The sequence below is a fragment of the Ambystoma mexicanum genome, chromosome 7p (assembly GCF_040938575.1).
Source record: "Ambystoma mexicanum isolate Mex_15411 chromosome 7p, UKY_AmexF1_1, whole genome shotgun sequence".
NCBI lineage: Eukaryota > Metazoa > Chordata > Amphibia > Caudata > Ambystomatidae > Ambystoma > Ambystoma mexicanum.
Window position 1 is genome coordinate 643,894,436 of NC_090939.1, and position 20,167 is coordinate 643,914,602.

The 20,167-nt window shown below is 47.3% G+C and overlaps 1 protein-coding gene across 1 annotated transcript in view; it reads left to right on the forward strand.

Annotated features, from left to right (window-relative positions):
• LOC138526213 (ATP-binding cassette sub-family C member 5-like) overlaps positions 1 to 20,167 on the forward strand; it is a 2,857,657-nt gene that overhangs the window by 2,081,465 nt on the left and 756,025 nt on the right. The gene's annotated exons all lie outside the window — the stretch shown is intronic.

Consider the following 20,167-nt stretch of genomic DNA (forward strand, 5'->3'; position numbering starts at 1 on the left):
GACGGAGCTGGAAGGGCTCAAAGGGGTGCAGGCCCAGCCACGCTAGTGCAGTGGGAGGGAACCTAGAAGGGCACATGCATGTTAGGGGATGGGGGGGCCAGGGGAGACCAAGTGCAGTGGTAGACTGGTCACTGAGGGCCTGGTGCCCTGTAACAATCTGAAGGCACCAGGCAGCCAGCCAAAAGAGGCAGATGAGGTCATTAGCAGGGCAGGGAGAGAGGGAAGGCGGAAGAGAAAAGGAGGGTCTTGAGAAGCTTCTGGAACTTAGGGAGATCTGGCGCAATGCTGAGTGGGCCAGGGAGGCCATTCCAGAGGGTGCCACCTGCAGAGGAGAGAGATCTACCCCGAATGCTGTGCTTGGAAAAGCATCTGATCAGCAGAGAGTTGGAGCTAGAAGACTGGTGGGCTCTAGCAGGGAGGTTTTTAGGGAGCGAGAGTTGGATTTAGCGGGGTCCCAGGCCCCGGAAAGCCTTGTGGATGATGCAGAGGGTCTTGAACTTGATCCTTGCAGCAACTGGAAGCCGGTTGAGAGAATTTAGAGCTGGAGAGATGCGGTCCCTGGGCTTGAGGCCAGGGATAAGTCTCACAGTCCTATTCTGGATTAGTTAAAGGGGGCAAAGGGAGGAGTTAGGCAGATTGAGAAAGAGGCTGTTGCGGTAGTCCAACCTGGAGAGGGCAAGAGCTCTGGAGACATTGAGTATCTGGTAGAAGGTGAGGAAAGGGAGAATCTCTCTGAGGGGGTGCAGCTGAAAGTGGGCCTTCTTGGCAAGGTCTGTAATGTGAGGAGAGCAGGAGAGAGAGGAGTCGAAGATGACACCAAGGTTTTTAACCTCACATAAGGGTGAGGGGAGGGGGCCCATGGAGAGTGGCCAGAGTGTAGGAGAGAAGGTGGGAGCTAGGGTCCCAATGAGAAGAATCTCAGTCTTACTGCATTAAGGCAGGGATCGTTAGCAATGCACCATGCCTGAATAGTAGACAGTCAGGAATTAGAGAGGAAGAGGAGCAGTGTTGGGAAGCTTGAAGGAGAGCTGTGCGTCATCCACATAACACTGAAAGTTAGGAGGAAAGGTGGAGATCAAATGGGCTAGAGGGGCAAGGTAGATGCTGAAAAGCCATGGCGAGACGATAGAGCCCAGAGAGACACCACAAGTGGCGAGTGAGATGGAGGAGAGAAAAGGGCCCAGTTAAACCTGGGAAGGTCAATCAGAGAGGAAGGAGGTCAATCAGTCCAGAGCCAGGTCTGTGATGCCAAGGGTATCATGGAGACGATTTATAAGGGTGGCATGATTGACTGTTTCAAAGGCATAGGAAAGATAAAGAGGATGAGAACGGAAGGAGAGTTGGAATCGATATTTGAGAGCAAGTCTTCACTGGTGTTGAGTGTTAGGACTTATTTTCTATACTTTGGCCTGGTGGACAGATGTATAGAAGGCCAACCTATATTGTGACAGGGACAACTCTGGGGAGCTGTAGCCAAACCAGTTCGGCTAGCAGTGACAGGCGGTCTAGCTAAGATCTTCAGAGGTGGTGAGCTTGTAAAGGGTCCACAAGGAGGTCACACAATGGGTATCACAAATTACACTTAGACAGGATGTATAAAAATGCAATTATTATTTATTGGCCAAAACACACTTGAAAAATGACTACTAGCAAGAAGCGTTATCACAAAACACTGATAAAAATAGATACACATATACATTCACTTATTATAGGGCATAATACATATCAGAAACTCCTGCAAAGGAAAGGTAAGATTAGTATGTTGCACTCAAGGTCCACAGGGAATGATCCCTAGCGTAAATTGTCCAGCCCTAAGTTGTCTGGGGCCTTTTGCCCAATAGTTCAAGTAAAGGATCCACAGAATCTTTGAAGCAGGACAAAATGCAGGTAGGATCTCTGGGGTCCAGTGAAGGGTTCTTATGGTTAGAGTACAAGTTAAACTAGCTAACAGAAGTATCCCCAAATTTCAGAAGTCTTGCGCACTGACAGGATTTATCTACCTTTTCTGGCCAAAAGTGTATTACGATATTGTCAATCACGTCCAATCATGCAAATAAGTCTGAAAGGTTGTTACATAAGTTCAGTTCCCTATTCAAAAAAGCAGGGGTGAGACGCGCACTCCAATTCCTGGCCAATATATTAACTGAACAAGTGTCCAAAAACAATCACAGGGTTAAATCCCAATCACAGGGTTGATTCCCTTTTTGCACTGCTGTGCTGCTGCAAGTGTCCAAAAGATTCACAGGGTTAAATCCCAATTTGCTGCCACATAGTTCACAGGGTTGATTCCCTTCTTGCACTGTTGTACTCCTCCAGGCGCTTTCGTATCTGCAATACTCATCAGGGAAGCTGAGTTGTCATTCAATTCAGGTGAAACCAATATAAATTTAGTTGCAGTCTCTAGGAATTATGGTCAATGTAGTGAACACATTTAAACAATTCAGGTGACCAGTGAAAGACTTCCCTCCAACACACACATCATACCCTTAGCAGGGTGAGGGGGTGTTATGACCAGCCCTTGGTCATAGGGTTCACTCATCAAGGACACTCAGGATACTCAGGACAGGTACTCTTAGTGGTTACTTTATTAGCTTCTTAGTTACAGGATCAGATGTCATCAAGTCATTGAGGTATAAAGAGGAACAAATGACATTGAGCCCACTGGCTCCCACCACCCAGGCTCACATATTGTAACTGCCTGGGTTAGAACCAATTCAACTCCAAACATTCTAACCTCACACTCCACACTCACAGCCTACATTCTGATGATGACATCAATCCTGGCACAGCACACATGCAAGCATAAGAGCCAACTCTAACACCTCCTTTCCCACAACAAACAAACACACTTCAAGTTCACCTGGAGGAAGCAACCCCAACACCTCCTCCTCTTGCATAAAGACAAACCCACTACCAAACACTTTCAAACATCAGAACACTCCTCACTCTCAACCATGTTCCACTAGCACCCGGGAAATTGTACCAACAGGCGTAACTAACATTCTACGACAGACCCAGCCGCCACAACTAATGCTCCTAACCAATCAAAACACCACAATTTACCTTCCGTTCCCCCGTGCCACAAAGGAGCCTCAAACTGCCACTTTCGAGCACTAACCGCCCACCTCGGGCAAACACAACAAAACACTACCAAAGCCTACCAAACCACACCAATCGCCTTCCGTTCCCACCTTCCACAAAGGAACCTCGGACTGCCACTTCCGAGCACTAACTCCCAAATCCGTGAAAAAACAAAGTATTATCGTAAAAACCCAAGACACTTACTAACAACCCAACAATCTACCCGGGTCAACAAGGAACCACAGTCTCAACTCATACCGCTGTTAAATTACTCAGAAATACAAGCAAACAAACACCTCAGGTCACCAATCACTCACCCAATCACACCAATAAATAAAGGCGACAAGCTGTCACTAAAACAACCACAACTAGCCCTAGCTACAAATGTTGGCCAGACACTTCAGCCCTTCTAAACAATTCAAAACACCCCAAAGTGAACACAGCTGCTGATGAAAACGTTGCCAGGCTTCTAGAATTGACCAAGAAAAAACTCAAGAACAATTCCAAAAACCACCTAAAAGCTCAAGAAAAACAAGATGCAATTGGACCTGCATCTTCAGGATGTCCACCGAAATCCCTGGACCTTCACAACTCCACAACACGGTCACCAAAACAACATCAGAGCTTTACAAAGCTTCAGGCACTAGTCTCCTACTAGAAGCCTTTGGACTCCACAGAGCCACAAATCACCACAACATCAAATCTTTGCAAAGCTTCAGGGACTCAAAGCTTAGCAAAGCTTCAGGTACTAGTCCTTGCTAGGTACCTCTGGACTCCACCGAGTCAAGAACCACAACAACATCCAAGCTTCGCAAAGCTTCAGGTACTAGTCTCCTACTAGTTACCTCTGGACCCCGCAGAGTCGCTAACCAACACCATCAAAGCTTCAACAAGCTCCCATACTAGCCTACCACTAGTACTTTTGTATCTGACCTTGCAGGGCCACAACACACAAAAAACCCACCAACTCCGCAGAGTTCCTTGACCACTCCTTGGTCATGCACTACATCTAAAATCTCTTCCAAACCCCGCAAGGTTCCTTGACCAACCACTGGTCATGCACCACACTCACACACTAATCAAAAACATACACCCCAAACACAAACACACCACCAACCCATAAATAGAATGTAAAGCTGCTACAAAGCGCTGCAGTCGCTCTAGCAGAAATCTTGGCTACACATCAACAAACACACAAGCACACATCACACCTACAATGCCTCAAAATAATTATTCAAAACATTACATTGCAACACATTAACACACTGTGAATTGTAGGTAATTTCCTAAAATTGCAATGTTTCCAAAACTCTGGCAATTCTAATTGCTGAAATGCCTCAAAATGTCATGCTAACACAATAAAATTGATAACCTTCCCCTGATCATGCACAACAAGCACATCCCACTCCAACAACTCACATTTAACACATTCTGAAATATCAATGTGACCGCCAATTTCAATTTTTGATCTAAAGTCCATGTTGTCACCAAAGGCAACACTAAAACCTAGAATGCCTCAAACGTGTTACATCTAAACATAATGATCTAAGCATAATGTGCATCCTAAAATACCAATACCTTACCTTACACATACACTTCACCACCCCAGGGTTACACTCCGGCACTAGCAACAGCCCTACAATCACTCATACATATGCTTCACATCTGTATACACTTGCCGTAGTCAGTATTCCTTTTATCATTAACACCTTAAAACAGATTTTTAAAAATACACAAAATCCCAATTGATGTCTCCCATGCGGACCTCTGCACAGGCATCAGTCAGCCTCCATGAACAGCATTGCGTCCTAAAACATCAAAAGTAGATCTCCCCATGCCGCACTTACTTTGTAGTCTCCAGGCGGCTTGCCAAACCACGTAAAAGTTCAAGAAGTCTCCCTTAGGCTGCACCTCCCCATCAGCCCGGCAACGACAACTTGACCAACACTCCCTCGGCAGCAGACACAATTGCCTCCATTGTTCCGTCCAGACACTCGGAACACACAGTCCGGGATTGCCTCAGTTGCTCTGTCCAGACACTCGGAACACACAGTCCTTCGCTTCCTGAAACTTGGGCCTCTACGTACGCACGCTGGCATGAAGCTCCGATGACGTTGCAACGTAGACTGCCCCGCCTGGCAACATTGATCATTCCAACCACACAGCAACTCAAGTCTGACTTCCTGATGACGTTGCATTTGCCGGGTCCTTTACTCAAAAGTCCTTCCTTGTTACTCTGGACTCTTGAAGCCAGCGCAGCGAAGTTAAACACAGTGAAGATTCTAAATGATCACCAACACACCGTGTTGTTCCAATGACGGCATCAGTCACTAAACAGCAGCAGAACCGAACTAAGTTCTATTCTCCCAAAGGTCATCAGCTGGTTCTGACCGCTGATTCTTTCTTTTTCTGCACTTCCAATCACTGACAACACTGATCCTCATTAGCGCCCAGGATCACTCTTCACAACCGGCTCTGGTAACCGCAAACAGCCCTGGGTGCTTTAATTCTCCAGCATCTTGGGCAGCCTGTAATGACTCCTGGACTCCAGGAGGGCACTCTCCCTTCTCCCCAAGGGTCTCATCTGACAGGCTGCCCTTTCCAGCCCTGGGTGGTGGGCGCTATCCAGACCATGGGGGGCAGTGGGCTCTCCCTCTCTGCTTGCATTCACTTGACCTCTTGCCTGCACCCTCCGCAGCAGAGTCTCTTCTCCTCTTTCACATGACATCACACAGGTACCTGCTTCTCTTTGCTTTCATGATGTCCACTCCAAGGTCCTTCTTCACCATACCTTGGGCCATCCTCGTCGCCAATTGTTATGACCAGCCCTTGGTCATAGGGTTCATTCATCAAGGACACTCATGATACTCAGGACAGGTATTCTTAGTGGTTACTTTATTAGCTTCTTAGTTACAGGATCAGATGTCATCAAGGCATTGAGATATAAAGAGGAACAAGGGACATTGAGCCCACTGGCTCCCACCACCCAGGCTCACATACTGTAACTGCCTGGGTTAGAACCAATTCAACTCCAAACATTTTAACCTCACACTCCACACTCACAGCCTACATTCTGATGATGGCACAGCACACATGCAAGCATAAGAGCCAACCCTAACACCTCCTTTCCTACAACAAACAAACACACCTCAAGCTCACCTGGAGGAAGCAACCCCAACAGGGGGAAAACCATGATGATGGCTCTCCAGTGTAGGGCAAAATAATCCAAGATAACATTTTCAGATGGACATCTCCGCTCTCCAATCTGAGCAGACGACCCATCAAACAATTTTGCATTCATTGATGGTGTGACTGGCAGACAACCGACATTGGTTATATTTTCAAAAGAGCAGGATTGTGTAAATTTGAATTTGACTGTATTGTTGCCCTGTGGCTTGATTCCAGGAATCGGCTAGATAGTGTTTTACCCATCTCATCAGCAACCGGGCATGAGGATGCACAAAACGAATGCCACCATGAGCCCCATGAGTCTCTGGAATCACCAGGTTGCAGTGGCTCTGCTGCTCCATAAGCATGCTACTGTAAGCCTTATGTCCAATATGCGTAGGAATGATGGAAGGATTCATAGGAATCCCATACAAATTCCAGGAAAGTCAGGCCCTGAGTTGGCATCAGGGAAGACTTCTTGAAGTTGAAAGAGAACCCAAGGTTGAGGAGGGTATCCACCAGCATATGGGTCACTGCAAGAGCCTCTTGAGGAGAACTTGCTCTCATCAGCCAATCGTCCAGTGAGGGATCCCCGGAAATGAAGGGCACTGGCAATGGCATTCATGAGCTTGGTAAACACCCTTGGTGCGGCCTGAAGTCCAAAGGGTAGGGCCTGGTATTGATAGTGATGCTTCCCGGGTTGAAAACCGGTGTGGTTCCCAGATCAACACACAAAGATACACATCTTTGGGGTGTACTGCACAAAACCAGTCGTTCTTCTGGACAGATCCCTGGGCTTGGCCTGGGGTGATCATCTACAACTTCTCATTGGGAAAAGAAAGGTTGAGGAAGGAGAATCAGGAATTGCCTGCAGGCACGCCTGATTCTTTTTGGGTAATAATATGATTCTCAAATAATATCCTCGATCTCTCTGGTCGAGGGGAACTGCCTCTATCGCTTGCATTAGAAACAGAGTAGAACCTAGTTGGATCAGAGGAGGAGAAGATTGAGGAAGAGCAGGGCTGCTGATGGCCAACCCCTGAGTAAAAACCCAGGGTTCCTGGGAGGTGGCCTGCCAGTGATTTAAATGGCAGGTGAGCCTGCAGCCAACTGGAGTCGAGTTTAGCAACATATCCCAGTCATTGTCTTCCATCTCAGAGGAAGTGGCTCCAGTGAAGAAACCCTTGAAGGTGGATCTGGCGTCCTTCCTCCTCTGGGAGCTAGGGGAGCACTTGTGGTACCTAGCTTTCTTGTCCTGATAGCCTCGAAACCCACCAAAGCCTCTCTGCCTTGAGTAGCTGGTGAAGGCAGTCTGAAGAAAGGGCTTTTGTCTAGGCTTGGCCATGACCGCTAGAGATTTTGCTGTCTCATTTGAAGTGTTGTGGTTATTGAGTACCTTATCTGTGGAGGAAAGAAAAATATGCTGAACATCAAATGAGAGGCCCACTATGTCGTCCTGTAGCTCCTGAGAAAATATTGTGGACTGCATCCATGACACTACTGGGGACATACCCCTGCTGGCTGTATCAATGTGATTCATAGTTTCATGAAGGAGGTCTTGTGTTTAGCTTATGTTTTTTCTGGTTACCTAGAGTATACCTGCATTGGCCTGACTGAAATAAAGTGAGGCTTTAGCATACACTTTACGGCCGTAGGAATACAACAACTTGTCATCTTTGCTGGTATATGGTGTCACTGACGCCACCACTTTTGAATACGGTGGGGGGGTGCAAGGTCAGACATAGCTTCTCTGAGGCCAACAGCCTATGTGTAGATTCCAGCATTTTCTTTGTAGACTGCAGCAGGGAGGTTTCACCCATAGTTTTGTAGCCTCTGTCAATACTATGATGAATTAACATCTTGTAAGGGTGTGAAAGCCCTGGCTTTTTGGATTGTTATGAAATGACAAAATGATGCAGGTAATTCCATCTCTGAAAGGGCAATCTGCTGATCAGATTCCCCTTCCACAAACGCCATGCGACAAGCAAAGTGTGTATCTGTGTCCTGCTGCATCAGTAGCCTACTCTACCAGTGGCACAGAGCAGGTTCAGAGGTCACATTTGCTCATTTGACAACTGCAGTAATAGCCATGTCTCTGCATCGCCGGGGCTGCATTTCAGATATGCATCCCTGTACCAAACTATGATGATCATAAATAGCCCATGATGGTGGCAGGATTATATTTTCAAAAAAGCAGGATTGTGTAACTTGCAGTCTCAATCTTCTTTGGGCACTCAAAGCTAGTACTTCAGTTAAACAGTTGTTTTTTGTGAATTGGGGTTATATCAAGACCTGCTGATAAAATTGGCATTTACTTGGCTTATTTCTGGTAATAGCCATATTACGCATGAAAAGAGTCTAGGAACAGTTTGCCCTACCACATTACTGTCCCATTTTACCCCATGACCAGCCCAACCCTTCCCAGTAACGGCTCACTCAGCCATTCATATACTAGCTGGGTATCACTCCATCATTGCTTACCTAGCGCCAAGCGCAGCTTCGGTCCTGAGGATATGCTGTCACCGACTCCACTTGGCACCAGATTAACCCAACTCCTCCAAACGACACCACGCTGTGCTCTGTTCGATGTTCAGCGAGCTGAAACACACTCCGCACCCTGGTTGTCTGATGGTTAGAGGAAAGGACCCAGGGACGTGTTCCACCACCCGTTCTAGCCATCAAGCTGCACACAGGGAAAGGCCCCTTCTGACAGCATGATGGTAGTGGGTGAAGAAGAGAAAGGGGAGAGAAGTCAGACCATATGGGGTATCCAAAGGTCCGGAGACAGGAAGACAAAAAGGATGTCATTGACAGTCTGTCAGGAAGAAGCGTTGACATAGGTGTCAAAGATGGGCAGGCCTGGATTGGAGACCAGGAGATCCTTCTTGAACTTTTTCTGTCCTGACTTCGAAAGAGAGACACGATAGGTAATAGAGTAGCAAGTAGAGAAGATAGCAGAGATTGAAGGCACCATAGAGGGAGAGCACAGAGGGAAGGAGGGGGGGAGAGAGGGAGAAACTGCAGTGCACGAACGCCCAACTTCAACATAACAGCAATGCAACCATCTAGAGTCAAGTGTCCAGGATGAAGGGAAAAGGCCTAGGTTTCAGGAATAAGCAAAGACAACTAGAAGCAAGTGTTCTGGAAGAGGGAAAGGAAAAACCTAGCTAGAGGGATAGAGGAAGGAACACCAAAATTTAAAACACACAGCAAATGAAAAACACCAGATTCGACTTTCCTGGAAAGAGGGAAAAAGGCCTACATTTCTTCAGTCTTCTCAGCATGACGTCCCAGCCCACCAGGGGATAGTCCATGGTGATGCACTCCTCATGAGGACTTTCTTGAAATGGAGATCCGTGTGAGATATTCTGATGGTCGGCCCACCATGCTAGTTCATCTGTCACTGCTGGGGAATCAGAATTTGACTGTATTGTTGCCCTGTGGCTTGATTCCAGGAATCGGCTAGATAGTGTTGTAGCCATCTCATCAGCAACCAGGCATGAGGATGCACAAAACAAATGCCACCATGAGCCCCATGAGTCTCTGGAATCACCAGGTGGTAGTGGCTCTGCTGCTCCATAAGCATGCTACTGCAAGCCTTATGTCCAATATGCGTAGGAATGATGGAAGGATTCATAGGAATCCCATACAAATTCCAGGAAAGTCAGGCCCTGAGTTGGCATCATGGAAGACTTTTTGAAGTTGAAAGAGAACCCAAGGTTGAGCAGGGTATCCACCAGCATATGGGTCACTGCAAGAGCCTCTTGAGGAGAACTTGCTCTCATCAGCCAATCGTCCAGTGAGGGATCCCCGGAAATGAAGGGCACTGGCAATGGCATTCATGAGCTTGGTAAACACCCTTGGTGCAGCATGAAGTCCAAAGGGTAGGGCTGGTATTGATAGTGATGCTTCCCGGGTTGAAAACCGGTGTGGTTCCCAGATCAACACACAAAGATACACATCTTTGGGGTGTACTGCACAAAACCAGTCGTTCTTCTGGACAGATCCCTGGGCTTGGGCTGGGGTGATCATCTACAACTTCTCATTGGGAAAAGAAAGGTTGAGGAAGGAGAATCAGGAATTGCCTGCAGGCTTGCCTGATTCTTTTTGGGTAATAATAAGATTCTCAAATAATATCCTCCATCTCTCTGGTCGAGGGGAACTGCCTCTATCGCTTGCATTAGAAACAGAGAAGAACCTAGTTGGATCAGAGGAGGAGAAGATTGAGGAAGAGTAGGGCTGCTGATGGCCAACCACTGAGTAAAACCCCAGGGTTCCTGGGAGGTGGCCTGGCAGTGATTTAAATGGCAGGTGAGCCTGCAGCCGACTGGAGCCGAGTTTAGTAACATATCCCAGTCATTGTCTTCCACCTCAGAGGAAGTGGCTCCAGTGAAGAAACCCTTGAAGGTGGATCTGGCATGCTTCCTCCTCTGGGAGCTAGGGGAGCACTAGTGGTACCTAGCTTTCTTGTCCTGATAGCCTTCGAAACCCACCAAAGCCTCTCTGCCTTGAGTAGCTGGTGAAGGCAGTCTGAAGAAAGGGCTTTTGTCTAGGCTTGGCCATGACCGCTAGAGATTTTGCTGTCTCATTTGAAGTGTTGTGGTTATTGAGTATCTTATCTGTGGAGGAAAGAAAAATATGCTGAACATCAAATGAGAGGCCCACTATGTCGTCCTGCAGCTCCTGAGAAAATATTGTGGACTGCATCCATGACAGTACTGGGGACATACCCCTACTGGCTGTATCAATGTGATTCATGGTTTAATGAAGGAGGTCTTGTGCTACAAGTTTAGCTTATGTTATTTCTGGTTACCTAGAGTACACCTGCATTATCCTGACTGAAATAAAGTGAGGCCTTAGCATACAATTTACGGCCGTAGGAATCCAGCAACTTGTCATCTTTGCTGGTATATAGTGTCACTGACGCCACCACTTTTGAATACGGTGGGGGGGTGCAAGGTCAGACATAGCTTCTCTGATGCTAACAGCCTATGTGTAGCTTCCAGCATTTTCTTTGTAGACTGCAGCAGGGAGATTTCACCCATAGTTTTGTAGCCTCTGTTAATACTATGATGAATTAACATCTTGTAAGGGTGTGAAAGCTCTGGGTTTTTTGGATTGTTATGAAATAATAAAATGATGCAGGTAATTCCATCTCTGAAAGGGCAATCTGCTGATCAGATTCCCCTTCCACAAACACCATGCGACAAGCAAAGTGTGTATCTGTGTCCTGCTGCATCAGTAGCCTACTCTACCTGTGGCACAGAGCAGGTTCAGAGGTCACACTTGCTCATTTGACAACTGCAGTAATAGCCATGTCTCTGCATCGCCGGGGCTGCATTTAAGATATGCATCCCTGTACCAAACTATGATGATCATAAATAGCCTATGATGGTGGCAGGATAAACTCTAATCATAAAGATATGCCTGAGTTAAGGCATATTGCATGGCACTTTGTATGATCATTGCAGCTACATCCAATTTGATGTCACACATGAGTCAGTTCCTGTGAGCCAAGCCCACCTGTGGAATGTGCTATGTATTCTGACTAGACGGGTTACACTTGTCAAAAGACAGTCCAGCCATGCCTCCTCTCTTTGTGAGGGCAGCTGCCCTGGGCGCAGGCATCAAAGGAGCACACCCATTCAAATTAAGAAGTCTTACATCAGTGTGCTCAATACCTAAAGGCCTTTGATTCTATTGAGAAGGGAAGGGGTTAGTGTAGGGGAAATCTGTACAAGTTTGAGAAACTTCTACTATCTTGTTTTCTCTCTTCCTCTTCTTCTCTTCCTGTCCCCTCCACTTCCTGTAGCACACAGCACTTTGGGTGTGATCTCAGAAGGGCAAGTCCACTCATTTCAAGAGCAGGGATTGGACCTCTGAAGCAGGCTAGCTTTAGTGCGATCACCTGCAGACTTGTTTTTACCTTTAAAAGAAGGGCTCTCACACCACTTCGTTGAATCATCGTTTGGACTTCAACACTTGAAGAAGATCTTATTTGGACCCTGCTGGGAGAGCATTCTTTTCCAGATCATCCACAAGCTCTGTCCCATAGACATCCCCAGGGATCATTGGTGGTAAACTTGCTGCTGACAGACAAGACCTGCCTCTCTGCCAGCCACAGTGATACCCAGGACCTCACTGTGTTGAAGGACCCCTGCAGTTGTGTGACAGCCTCCCCCGTGTTTGGGAGCAAGGAAAAAGGACTTGTCTTGCACCTGGGCCCCTGGATTGGGACTCACAGCACCCTTAGAGCCGAGACAGTCGGGATCCTAGTGTTTTTCGCCATTGAACTGCTTGGAGCTGTGTTCCAGAACTATTCGACACATTTGAGCCCACCAGGACCCTCTGTTGCTGCCTTTTCTCTTTCTCAAGTGGCAAGAAGTTTGATTTGGCACTGCAGGACCACTGAGAACTGCAAAAAGGTAATATTAACTAATATCTGCCCCCACCCCCCTTCCCGGTCCGTCTTTGGGACCTAGAGACTTAATAGGCAATTTGAATCCCTTTTGCTACTGCAAGAACATAAGATCATATCCTTTGAACATTGTGGTCTTTATTGCCTTTTCTACCCCTGTCTCATTACCCAGGGTGCTGCCTCCATTCAATCTTTGCATGTTTTGTGTTCTTTCTACATATAGATCCTTGATTGGACATTCCTTTATTTTGGACTGTTACTTTTCGCTGCTTGTGTTGCTACTGAACCACATTCACACCCCTCTTGAGATTATAGCCTTCTCTCTTCCCATGTTACCACAAAAGGTGACAGAGATATCTCTTAAATGTACCTGTTTTACGTTTACGATTGCGTTGGCTCTTGGTTTGTTGAAGTGTGAGGGCTGAGTGGGCGTTTTAGCCTCTACTCCTTATACTCCTGCAGGGCAGAAGTCAATTAATCACAAATACATCTTTTAGAATTACCTGCCCCAATCTGCATGAGTACCGGAGGGCCAGCACATCGGAATGGACTCCAGGATCTTGCTGAGGTTCCTCAAGAGTAGTGATACTGAGCAATTCAGAAAAGCTGCGCATTCTGTCATGGAAGGCTTTGGCTGAACAAGGGATATCCTCCTCTGTATCGCTGGCAGAGTCTTTTTCAGTGTCTGTTGTTTCTATGGAAGCCTAAGCCTTCCGTAGGCTCCGATCTTCATCCTTACTTGTCTTGGGTATACTAGTGTCTGTAAGCATGGGAGCAGTCAAAATGGGCTGTGGCTGAGGCGTCTGTGGTGGAATTTCCGTAGTAGGAAGAGGGGCTAGCAGTGGTATAGAAGCAACTTGGGTTGAGGCTGCTGTTGCACACACTGTTATATGTGTGACTTGGGCTGGGTTCTGGGGAATGAGTCCCCCCCCCCTGAAATAGTTTGCCATGGTGCCAGAAAATCTGTCCTCATGTGTTGTGTGAGCTGGGCATGATTTGTTAGAAGAGCATGAGGGAGTCCATGTGGTTGTTGTGAGCGTGGACAAAGCAGTAGGGGTACACGTTGAGGTTGCCTTGACTCAATAAAGCTTACAAGGTGGTGGGGCCCAAGATGATGATGGTGCTGGGGATAAAGATGGGTAAGGTATTCCCCAGTGTGAAGGGTTCCACCTAGTGCATATAAGGAATGCTTTTCACAGTGGAGTAGGCGGTAGCGGTATGGGAGGTATGAGAGAGTCTGGTTCCCCTGAGGTGGGTTGAATAGCAAGCTCATCTGGAGATGATAATGTGGGTTATCCTGGCCTGGCGTTTTAGGATCTGTGCCCTGACTTGGGAGTGTTTCTTGGAAGCAGACTTCTTCTTTCTTGTGGAACTGGCCCATTCCCTGGGCGCAATGTTGTCCTTGTCATCCATTTTGAGTACCCTGGGTAGACCTGCTTTGCGTGGGACACAAAGGATTTTCCCTGCCGGCATGGAGCCCTTAGTCTTAGGTCCCAGTGGATCCTTGGGAATATGGACCGGTGCTAGGAGCTTGTCCAGTTTCGAACGATGGCTGGGAGGTACTGTTATACCCTCAATGATAGGGACACTGGAAACACGCACCCTCCAGACCTAAGTCCAGCACTAGGTTCCAAAGGAACGCTCAACCCACGGGCCAGTAAAAGTCTTGGCAGTCTAGGAGGATCTGATGGAATGGCGTTGTATCAGCAGGGTGCCTGTAGTGAATACTGTGCACTTACTTCAGAAGCGTCAGATACTCTATGATGTATGAGTCTGCAAAGTCTTTAAGGGGACAAGGGAGAGACTCGCATAAGAGGTATTTCCTGCAGTTAAGCCAGCATTTTAGTGTTTGCCATCCCAATGCACAGCATGATAACACAGGTATCCCACTGGCGGGAGGGCCCTCAACACCTTAAGGAATACCTACGCAGCACCCGAAGAGGGGAAGCTCCTGACACAGGAGGACCAGGAAGTGGTGCCCGTTATCACCAGCATACGTGAAGGTATGGCTATGAGGGGTGGTGGTCAAGCTTATTTTGTAAAAAATAAAATAGGAAAGTTGAACAACATGGGATATAAATTTAAAAGCAGGTGCAGGGCTCCTGTTCAGTTGAGCGGTAAAAAGGATTGACGGACGAGGCTGGTGGGTGGAGTCAGCATGAGCGGGCACACTTGGCATGCCCCTGCGTGCTTCAAATTGAAAAGGAAAGTGGTTTTGCTGTCCAAAAAGTCTCTAGTCCCTTCCCCATGGGACAGACTTCCATCAAAATGGAGGAAAGGGAACTATGGACTAGTACAGTCGTCATTGCAGTGGGTAATTGTTTCTAACTTCTAGAGAAATTCAAGATGGCAATGCAATCAAAGATCCTGTCAGCCTTTCATTAAGGGTTTTGGTTTTGTTCGGTGAATCGGAAGGATGCTTAGTTAAATATACTTATATGGCCTCAATCCCGGAAAGTCCTCTGACTCTACCTTTTGGGGAGACATTACTAATACAAACGCCTACCTATTGGTCTTTGTGTGGCCCAAAGAGTATTTACCAAACTAATTGTGACAGTTGCAGCACATCTGCGGTTGAGGGGCATTCACATTTAACTGTACTTAGATGACTGGTTGATCTTTGCAGCAACAGCAGAAGCAGCCGAGGGGTCATGCCAGGCACTCTTGTCCCTTGTTTAGGACTTGAGCCTCTCACCCGGCTGGTCAGAGCTGGTCAGAGCTTTCACACAAGCAGAGCATTGAGTTCATCACACTCATGTGGGACTCCCAGAGTGCTAGGTTGTCCCCTACTGAAGGGAAAATCCATCACTTCCTCTTAAAATGGAACCAACTTCAGGGGGACAAATTGGTTAAGTGCACATTCCTGCATCTTTCTCAGAAGAACTACTATGAAGGTCACAGACCACAATAATTTCTGTATTATTTCCTTTTCGTCTGGCATCCTAAACATAATGGACTAGTAATAAAGGATTTATTTCTCTATGAATGGGATGTTAAGGACCTTTCCTTTCATGGACTCTGTACCCTGGAATAACAATGGGACCACATTATTCCTTTAGATCTGTCATAGTAGCTTTCTACCTCTGAAGGTTTGACTTCCAGTCATTTTGGGCATGATGGTGCATATTTAGGCAGGTAAAGTATATCATGTCATGATACCCAATAATTATAAAAATACTGATTTAATAAATGTGAATCCTTGAATGAAAAATGTGCATAAAAACAATTAAATTGATAATAATAAAGCGCTACAATAATGTGTTATAAATCCTTTGGACATTCACATACGTGATGTTTTATTTAACAAAATTGAACCATTAAACTACGTTATTCCACAAAATACAAGTGTACTATAGAAGATGGTACAATTTGGATGAATGAAGACTCGTACAAATGTTCCCAACTTCAAAATAATTGATAAAGTACAAGCGTTTCTCAGACTACACATTCAAAGCTGGTGATTGCTCAAAGTCTAATAATTTGATTATTCATAGTATGCATTACATCAATAATCAGAACTCCATAGATTTCTATAGATAAATGAACCTGGCATGTTTCTGTGCTAAACTGCTGTTATTTGTGGACATTCCTCAGAGGTGTACTCTTCCAGATAACCTATGTTTCTTTTGGACCCATAGTCGTGTGAAGAATTGTAACATGATTTCTGTCATAATCAGCTTCCAAACTCGGGTCCGGGTCTGTGGTCTTTGAATGGGGAAATACCGGGCCATTCCGACTTTGGAGGGCCTGGTATTTCCCCATTCAGGGAACCCGTACCCGGACAATCCCCATTCCCATTTGAGCCCCCATAGGGCTCAATGGGAATGGGGAGCATGCTAAAACGGTCCTGTTAATGTCGGGCCCATTGTTAGCATGCTGGTTTGACCAGACATCCAGAGCGGGACCCGCGAGGGAACCTCGTAATGAGATGGTCCGGGGTTAACGGCGCCAGCACCTTTACTGGCGCTTTTAACCCCTTACCGCCTCAGTTGTAATGAGGTCCAATATCTTATTTAGCACCTACATTAATTGATTAAAGGACAATAGTAGAGAAATTCTGCATTTCTACTCTATTCTGTTATACAGCTGGTGATATTGTGACGATTTATGGTATCACGTCACTTCTCCCCTAGGGGAACCGTTCGCTGTGACGCTATGGAGGGGAGCCCGCTACACAACATTCCCCTTAGGGGTGGCAGAAAGCTGGACCTCACAGGGAGAGACTCCCCTCATGTGGACAGGGACTCCCGTTCCATGATGGAACTCCCTAACCCTCATGCGCTTGAGACCATGAAACCCATAAAGTCTGCTGAGAAATAATCTGAAAACTACTGTATGCTATTGCAATACTCCTGGTGGAGTTATACAAACGTCTTCTTTGCCAAGTACAGAAGTTACTGGGAAGAGGTAGCCTCAAGGAGGCATGAAGAATACACAGTGGACACAAACAAAGGCATGTGACACTCCGCTTGAAAGGAACCTGCTGAATGAAATAAAAATTGAGAAAGGACCCAATGAGAAGTGAAGCAAGCGTGAAGCCTGGCAGACCCGGGAAGTTCAAACCTGGAAGTAAGAAGCTATGTCGGGGAAGCGAACCTCCAGTATGGAGGACTCTGACTGCAGATTACAGGAGTCTTTTGCAGGCCGAAACAGAGCAGGCCTTACTGGAAGCGGGAAACCGGCTGACGGTATAGTGAACTCGAGCAGGTCGACCGAGCGGTCCATTACATGCACCGACACTGTCTGGCCGGAAAGAGAAGCAGAGAGAATGTTCCATGGGAACGCATTGAGCCAACCCCACAGGAAGAACCAGCAACATGGCTCCAAACAGAGAAGAGGTAATGGTAGGGGATTGAGGAAGGGTGCTGAAGCTAAAGAAAGCTTCAGGAGTAATCTCCCTTGTCTGAGTCACTGTATCAAAAGTACTAAATAAAAGGAGGGCATCAGGAGTAATCTTCCTCATCTCAGTAATTGTCTCAAAAGTACCAAATGTAAAGAAGACATAATTGGGAGTAATCTCCCTCATCTCGCTACTTGTGCTAGAAGTACTGAATGGGAAGAAGACATCAGAAGTAAGTTGCCTCGCCTCAATAATTGTGTCAAGTGTATTGAAAGGAAAGAAAGCCTCTGGATTAATCTCCCTCATCTCCAGAGTTGGGATAGAAGTATCAAGTGTGAAGATTACATCATTACTGATCTTCCTCTCTCTTAGTTATTGTGTCAAAGAGACTGAAAGAGAAGAACATATTGGGAGTACTCTCCCTCAACACTCTATCATCAAAAGAGACACTTAGGCTAGAGGGTGCCATGAGAACAATCTCCTTTGTCAGTGTGTTAGAAGAAATCAAGGACACTACAGGAAGAGTTCCCCTTGTTTTCATCGACAAGAAGAGGGGAAAGAAAGATAAGCAATAACTGTGTGTTGGAAACAAAAGGAATGCTTGACTTTTAAGCAAGCACTAAGTGAAGCCTGGAAAGAGGTGCAAAGGTTGATACAAATTGTTGCAGGAAACTATCAAAAGTTAGCCAAAGGTTGAACCAATTGAACCCGGAGAAGGGAGTCATTCTATTGAATCAGAAACTAAGGCAAAAGGTTATCAAACAGCAGCTTGTAGACTGAGCAAGTCCACCGGGGGAACAGATTGCAGTTGTTGAACCAGGAGAATGGAGTCATTCTCCTGGTATTCTCTAGAAGTGCAGAGCTTTAACTATTACCAGAGTCTAATAGAAATATGGAGTAATTTATGTTAATGTCTTTTATTAGTGGTAGGGCTAGAGGAGGTTAGTTTGGACAGTGGACGGACATTTTGAGTTTGACAATTACCATGATGACAAGCATCCAAATTATTCTTTAGTTAGGTAAGGAAACCCCTTTAGAAATAGGGGAAGATAGGCTTTTTCCATTATTATTTAAATAAATATTGTTGTAAACATGCCACCCTAAGGTCCGACTTCCTTACTCCAGCACACCACATATGGTGTCTGGAGTGGCATCTGGCCTGACTGGTACATATCGAGGTACCCTTTAGTTTAGGAAACATCCCCAGGCCTAGCAGTGATTCCAGGGAGGCCCGGCATGTTCCCCATCCCTTTCCAGAGGGAAATTCTGTAACCCAACCCCGCCAGAGTTCCAGGATGGTTAGGGGTCATGTCCCTGGCCTTGGGCATTTGTTTCCCATGTGGGTTGAACGTCCCCAAGCACAGCGGAGGTTCCAGGGAGGCCTGGCAGGGTTGCCGTACTTTCCTCGAGTGAGAAGTTGTAATCCACCCCAGACAGAGCTCAAGGGTGGTAGATGATCATGTCTCTGGCCTCGGGCCGCTGTCTCGCATATGGGTTGAACATCCCCAAGCCCAGCAGTAGTTCCAGCGAGGCCCAGCAGGGTCTCCATCCCTTCCCGGAGGGACATTCTGTAATACAACCCAGCCAGAGCCCGAGGATGTTCGGGGGTGGTATCCCTGGCCTTTGGCGCCTATCTTCCATGTGGGTTGACTGTCCCCAAGCCCAGCCTGGACCTCTGGCTGATCTCCGTTATAGCTTTTCCCTAGGGGGAGTGATGGGGACCCAGCTGGGGCTCCCTTGGACAGCCACTGTGCTCGGGGATGGTCGATCCACATGGGAGACAGCCGCCAAAGGCTGGGGACATCACCCCCGACCATCCTGGAGCTCTGGCTGGTCTGTGTTACAGCTTTTCCCTGCCAGGGAGCCCCGGCAGTGTGCCAATACCTCCCCGAAGGGGTCCCCATCTGTTCCCGGAGGGAAATTCTGTAAAGCAGCCCAGCCAGAGCTCCAGGATGGTTGAGTGATGTCCCTGGACCTGGGCGGCTGGCCCTCATGTGGGTTGACCATCCACAAGCCTAGCGGCGGTTCCAGGGAGCCTTGGCAGGGTCTCCATCCTTTCCCTGAGGAAGAAGCTGTAACGCAACCCAGCCAGAGCTCCAGGGTTGTAGGGGGTCATGTCCCTGGCCTTGGGTTGATGTCTCCCATTTGGGCTGAACATCCCAAAGTCCAGCGTGGCTCCAGGGAGGCCCAGCAGTGTCCCCCTCCCTTCCCGGAGGTAAATTCTGTAATGCAGCCCAGCCAGAGGACCAGGATGGTCCAGGGTGATGTCCCTGACTTTGGGCACACATCTCCCAAGTGGGTCGACCATCCCCACGGACAGCGTCATGCCCAGGGAGCACCGAGAGGGATCCCATTCATTCCTTTGTGGGAAATTCTGTAACGCAACCCATTCAGAGCTCCAGAATGGTTGGGGTAATGTCCCTGGCCTTGGGAAGCCGTCTCCCATGTGGGCCTACCGTCTCCAAGCACAGCGGCAGTCCCAGGGAGCCCCGACAGGGTACCCATCCTTTCCAGGAGGGAGAACTGTAACGCAGCAGAGCTCCAGGATAGTCGGTGGGAATCTCCCCGGCCTTTGCCGGCTGTCTCCCATGTGGGTTGACCATCCCTAAGTGCAGCGGCACCCGCAGGGAGCCCTGACAGGGTGCCCATCCGTTCCCGGA